General features: G+C 41.6%; 1 pseudogene across 1 annotated transcript; it reads right to left on the bottom strand.

The window, feature by feature from the left end:
• Positions 1–5,546: 5,546 nt before the first annotated feature.
• LOC309549599 (RAB7A-interacting MON1-CCZ1 complex subunit 1-like) lies at positions 5,547–6,330 on the bottom strand (annotated as a pseudogene). Its single transcript has one exon. The product of its transcript is annotated as an RAB7A-interacting MON1-CCZ1 complex subunit 1-like (transcript).
• Between the last annotated feature and the right edge of the window lie 968 nt (positions 6,331–7,298).

Raw genomic sequence — 7,298 nt, 5'->3', positions numbered from 1 at the left:
GTAGTGATTACAGCATCAGCACTTGCAGGTGAAATCAAAGATGACAAAATCTTTTTTATAGTACTGAATAGCTGAAGATAAAACAAAAAGAAAGAATAATTGTTATAGAGTTGACCATCACAGAAACATTAATATGATAATGGTTATGACGTTTATGACGATGAAAGGTCAGTTTACCCAACTCACTGGTTTATTACATTTTTCATGAACAGCAAGGGCAAAATTTCCACTTTACAGATCCCAGTCTACTAGTTGAGGGGGGAAGTATGTCTCACCACTTTGGTTGCCTTCTGATGTATATAAAGTATCTCTCTCTCTCTTTATATATATATATATATATATATATATATAGTATCTCACAAAAGTGAGTATACCCCTCACATGTTTGTAAATATTTTATTATACCTTTTCATGTGACAACACTGAAGAAATGACACTTTGCTACAATGTAAAGTAGTGTAAACAGTGTAAATTTGCTGTCCCCTCAAAATAACTCAACACAGCCGTTAATGTCTAAACCACTGACAACAAAAGTGAGTACACCCCTAAGTGAAAATGTCCAAATTGGGCCCAATAAGCCATTTTCCCTCCTCAGTGTAATGTGACTTGTTAGTGTTACAAGGTCTTAGGTGTGAATGGGACGCAGGTGTGTTAAATTTGATGTTATCGCTCTCACTTTCTTTGGTAACTGGAAGTTCAACATGGCACCTCATGGCAAAGAACTCTCTGAGCATCTGAAAAAAAGAATTGTTGCTCTACATAAAGATGGCATAGGCTATAAGAAGATTTCTAAGACCCCCTGAAACTTAGCTGCAGCACGGTGGCCAAGACCATACAGCGGTTTAACAGGATAGGTTTCACTCAGAACAGGCCTCGCCATGGTCGACCAAAGAAGTTGAGTGCACGTGCTCAGCGTCATATCCAGAGGTTGTCTTTGGCAAATAGACATATGAGTGTTGCCAGCATTGCTGCAGAGGTTGAAGGGGTGGGGGGTCAGCCTGTCAGTGCTCAGACCATACACCGCACACTGAATCAAATTGGTCTTCATGGCTGTCATCCCAGCACAAGAAAGCCCGCAAACAGTTTCCTGAAGACAAGCAGACTAAGGACATGAATTACTGGAACCATGTCCTGTGGTCTGATGAGACCTAGATAAACTTATTTGGTTCAGATGGTGTCAAGCGTGTCTGCAGGCAACCAGGTGAGGAATACAAAGACAAGTGTGTCTTGCCTACAGTCAAGCATGGTGGGGATAGTGTCATGGTTTGGGGCTGCATAAGCACTGCTGGCACTGGGGAGCTACAGTTCATTGAGGGAACCATGAATGCCAACATATACTGTGACATACTGACATGATCCCCTCCATTCAGAGACTGGGCCGCAGGGCAGTATTCCAACATGATAACGACCCCAAACACACCTCCAGACCACTGTCTTGCTAAATAAGTTGAGGGTAAAGGTGATGGACTGGCCAAGCATGTCTCCTGACCTAAACCCTATTGTGCATCCTCAAATGGAAGGTGGAGGAGAGCAAGGTCTCTAACATCCACCAGCTCTGTGATGTCATCATGGAGGAGTAGAAGTGGACTCCAGTGGCAACCCGTAAAGCTCTGGTGAACTCTATGCCCAATAGGGTTAAGGCAGTGCTGAAAAATAATGGTGGCCACACAAAATATTGACACATTGGGTCCAATTTGGACATTTTCACTTAGGGGTGTACTCAATTTTGTTGCCAGCAGTTTGGACATTAATGGCTGTTTGTTGAGTTATCTTTAGGGGACAGCAAATTTGCACTGTTATACCAGCTGTACACTCACTACTTTACACTGTAGCAAAGTGTCATTTCTTCAGTGTTGTCACATGGAAAGATATAATAATATATTTACAAAAATGTGAGGAGTATACTCCCTTCTGTGAGATACTGTATATATATATATATATATATATATATATATATATATACACACACATAGTATATTTATAATTTATTTATATTTAATCTATTTTATATACACACACAATCGTTTTACTCACATTATTTTTTAATAAAGCAATGCCTTTCATTGTAGAGTAAGGTCTCCCTCTTTTAAAGATTTGCCAGTGCTGATCTGTTGTCTACTGCTGCATGCCAGTGAAGAACTCCTCCTGTTGTTTCTAGCAAGAGGTTAGAAAGAGTGGAGTTGTCAGTGTTCAGCAATGGCTGTAACACCAACATCAACAAAAGGCAACTTGTGAGAACTGACGGCACCATGAAAAAAACAACACTTGACTGGCACAAGTAGTCAGTGAATGAATGGACCTGGCAGGAAGACAAGGTGGAGAAATGCTCTAAATGCAATGAGCTATAAGGCACTGCCAAAGACCGTAACCAGCCTTTTGGATACTTTGTAAAAAGGCACTTCAATTAATGTGTTTCTGTTGTTGCATAGCATGCTGCATTTATTTGGCACAAGGAAATTAAATGGTGGTTCATTAGGTGTTGCACTATGGTTTTCTTTTTTGCTTTTTTCTGGTATATGTAAGTGATCAGTCTGCCTTGTACCATCTGTATGGAGTCGCACCTAATTGGCTTGATCCTGGAATCGCTGAGGATTTCTGGAGGAGCAGTTTGATGGAACCTTTGAGTCTTCTTTTATTAGTGGGACGGTAAGCAACAGTGTGATTGGGGTTGCTCTCTCTCTCTCTGGTGGTGGTGGCACTTCAAGGAGACCAATCAGCTGGACCCTACCTATACCTGGACTTTTTATATAGCGCTGCTTTTCAGTTTTATACTGTTTTTATGTTTTATCCAGCATATGTGCAGCAGCTGTTTTATATTTAATAGACCCAAGCGCAGTTTTTTGTTTCATTTTTTCATGCTGTATAGGCCACATAAAGTAAATGTAAAAAGCTCTCGGTGCAAGAAAATACTACCCTAGCCAAGCTCTTTCCCAAGCTCTGTCCCTCACATTAGATCGTCTCAAACACTAGATGGTTCAGCTGTTCCCATTTGAACACAACATTCTACTGTGAGACCAGGGACTCAAGGACCTGTCCCTTTAGGGTAGCATTAGCAATCCACCCTGGACACTTAGTAGAATTTTGTATAAAATGACATTCATGTCATTACATGTTGCCCCTCTTTGCAATTAAATAGGACCCTCCCACTGTGGAGGACAGAAGACAAAGAAGAGGTACCTTTTAAGCCAAAGTGCTTAAAATGTTTTGGGAAGTCCACAATTGATGGTGTAAAGGAAATTTGTAAGTTCTGTATATTATTGTATTCTATTTTGTATGTATTGCACACTGCACTCATTGTGCATAGGGATGAGCTTTGAGTTGCGTTCGACTCGAACATTGGCTGTTCGCTCATTCGTCGAATGATGAACAAATCTGCTTCTTCGCGGGAAATTAGAGTGCCCATCCACAATGCACTGCGCGCGCATGCGTGCGTGCTCTGCATTATATGATTGGCCAAAGCATGCACCCTGACCTCCATGCTTTGGCCAATCAAATCATCTCCAAAGCACAAAGGCAGGCTGCCTTTAGCCAACCATGGCTCAGGGGCTAAGTACACGCCCCACACTATATAAAAGCTGCTCACACAGCAGCCACTTGTAGGGTGACTGTGCGGGTGAGATAGAAAGTGTTTGAGGCAGGGAGAGGAGAGTGATTTGCAGTTTATCAGACAGTGCAGTGTAGTCTAATTAGAGACATTGCTAGCAGTGAGTAAAGGCCCGTACACACGTACCGATCGTCGGCATACAAACGTCGGTGGACGAAGGATCTGCCGATTGTACGCGTGTTAGTATGGTGCCTCCGACAGATGTCTGCGCACAATCCGCGGACAAAAGTCTTTCTTGCAAACATGAAAATTTTTGTATGCCGACACCAGAACGGACGATTGTTCGCCTGTCAGTACACAATTCGGCCGACAGACCGCAGATTTGCAAGACTGGGCATGCTCAGAAAATAGAAAACACAGGGAAAGTTAACCATTACATGACATCACTTCTGCAGTCGGCGGACAAAATTCTTGTGCTGTCCTTGTGCTGTCTTTGCACTTTTCAGCAGACACCGACATCCCGGGGAGAAAAGAGGAACATTTGTATGCCGACCATCGGTACGTGTGTACGGGGCTTTAGGCAGGGAGAGGATAGGGATTGAGGCAGGGAGAAGAAAGTGATTTGCAGTTTATCAACTGATTATATATTAGGCCATTCTATCTATCGGTCAGTTCAGTATAGAGCATACATTGATCTCTCTCCCTCTCTCTCTCTCTCTATATATATATATATATATACATATAGGACAATTGATTATATATTAGCCCATTGAGTATCTATCGGTCAGTTCAGTATAGAGCATACATTGATCTCTCTATACATATAGGACAATTGATTATATATTAGACCATTGAGTATCTATCAGTAAGTTCAGTACAGAGCATACATTGATCTCTCTCTCTATATATTTATATAGGACAATTGATTATATATTAGGCCATTGAGTATCTATCGGTCAGTTCAGTATAGAGCATACATTGATCATTATATATCACTATATATATATATAGGACAATTAAGTATATATTATAGCATTGAGTATCTATCAGTTAGTTCAGTATAGAGCATACATTGATCTCTCTCTCTCTCTATATATATATAAGCCAATTTATTATATATTAGGCCATTGAGTATCTATCGTTCAGTTCAGTATAGAGCATACATTGATCTCTCTCTCTCTCTATCTCTCTCTCTCTCTCTCTCTATATATATATATATATATATATATATATATATATATATATATATATAGGACAATTGATTATATATTAGGCCATTGAGTATCTATCGGTCCGTTCAGTATAGAGCATACATTGATCACTATATATTTATAGGACAATTGAGTATATAGTATGGCATTGAGTATATATCGGTTAGTTCAGTATAGAGCATACATTGATCTCTCTCTCTCTATATATATATAAGACAATTTATTATATATTAGGCCATTGAGTATCTATCGGTCAGTTTAGTATAGGGCATATATTGATCTCTCTCTCTCTCTCTATATATATATATACTGTTTATATATATATATATATATATATATATATATATATATATATATATATATATACAATATATATATATATATATATATATATATATATATATATATATTTATATATATAGATAGGACAATTGATTATATATTAGGCCATTAAGTATCTATCGGTCAGTTCAGTAGAGAGCAGGGGTACTCAATTAAAATTCACGGAGGTCCAGTTGGTAACATTTTCTTTTTGCAGAGGTCCGAATCTAATTTTTCTGCTATGACTCAGGTCTTTTTTTTTTTTTTCTTTTACACTTGCCTGGAGTTCTTCTTTAATCAAGAAAATGCAAGGGCTGTGGCATAAGTTTATAATACTTAAAATATAAAACGGATTTTGGAAGAAAAAAAAAATATATAAAACTGAATTATTAGGCACAATCAGCAAGCACATTCATTAAACCTCATCTCGTTTTTAGAAATGCTAGAATCTTCTTGGCGTTTTCTGTATTTCCGCCTTGTGCACTTAGAGGACAAACACTAACATAAGTGTCCAAAACCTACTCCCCAACTTCTTTAAAGTTCAGGATTTTGTTGTGCGTCTCAGAATCGGATCCAGGTTGGATGTCTGAGCAGTAGCTGAGGGCCGAGAAACACATCTCTCCACAGTACACTAAAGCCAGGACATGGACGTCACTGAAGATGCCTTTAGCCAACAAAGTGGCCGTGTTTATGTCCCTAAATTAAACCTCGTTGTTCAGTTGTATAGGACTTCTTGTCTTCAGCATTTTTAGGAGATAGTAAACACCATCCTTGAGACACTGATGGAAAATTCTCTGATCACTCAGGTTCCAGTTTTCTCTCTCACCCACAGTATGACAGTACATGTAAAGCAAGGCTCCTCGCCTCCAGTGCAGGCATTCCTCAACATCCATGTCAAGGAGAAACGCTGCTTGGAAGCATTGTTCTCTTCAGCTAAACTCTCCAGCTCTGTAATAATCTGAATAAGTTCCTGGACTTTCTGTAGGGAGTCATCATTTGCAAATTCTTCATCCACCAGCCGATTCTCTTCATAGTAAGTAATGTCTAATATAGCCTGACTATAAAGGCGCAAACATGATAATCTGTTACAATTCTGGGTGTCTCTGGAACACGTGTCCTTCAAACTCTGGAGTGTTGCAGATGCCTTTAATAAAAGTGGATTGTCACTGTCTGCCTCCAGCAGCCCTGCTAGCCTCCGGTGCAGCTTCTCTGCTCTATCATTCCATTGCGGGCTGCTGGACGCCACCATGTTGCACGGGCATGACTCAGGTCTTTCATGTCACAGCCCCCTTTAAATTAATGTCCTCAGTCCCCCTTTTCCTATCACAGCCCCCCTTACATCACAACCCCCTTTCACATTAGAGCCCCCAACATTAGTGACCCGCTTACATCACAGCCCCCCTTGCAATCACAACCCCCTACATCACAGCTCACCCCCGCCTGACATCACAGCCCTTCACCTCACATCGCAAACCCTTCATATCACAGCCCCCTTCTCATACCACAGCCCCCCCATATCATAGTCCCCAATATCACACCTCCCCCATATCACAGCCCCCTCTCGCATCACAGCCCCCCATATCACAGCTCCCCCATATCACAACCCCCTTTCACATCATAGCCCCCCTATATCAAAGCTCGCACCTCACATCACATCCACCGTATCACATCACAGCCCCCTATATCACAGCTTCCCCCTCTCACTTAACAGCTACCCCATATCATAGCTCCCCCATATCACATCACAGCCCCCCACATCATAGCTCCACCTCTCGCATCACAGCCCCCACATCACAGCTCCTCCTCTTCGCATCACAGCCCCCCCACATCACAGCTCCCCACATCACAGCTCCCCCTCTCGCATCACAGTCCTCCATATCACAGCACCCCTCTCGCATTATCACAGCACCCCTCTCGCATCACAGCCCTCCATATCACAACTTCTCCCTTTTACATTACAGCCCCCAATATTACCGCACCCCCCTCCCCATTCTCATCCCAGCTCCCCCTCTCACATTACAGCTCCCCCTTCTTATATCACCCCATATCACAGCTTCTCTCTCTCACATCACAGCCCTTCAGTATTATAGCCCCCCCCCTCTCACAGCCCCTCATATCACAGCTCACCCCCTCACAGCCCCTCATTTATAACCTCCTCCCTCTCACACCACAGCCACAGATATCACATCACAGCCCCCCCCCCCCAATAATCTTCTTCCTAC

Source organism: Pelophylax lessonae, assembly GCF_965119305.1.
Source record: "Pelophylax lessonae genome assembly, chromosome: 3".
Lineage (NCBI taxonomy): Eukaryota > Metazoa > Chordata > Amphibia > Anura > Ranidae > Pelophylax > Pelophylax lessonae.
The sequence above is the reverse complement of the archived record's forward strand: the minus strand, read 5'-3'. Positions and strand labels throughout refer to the sequence as shown.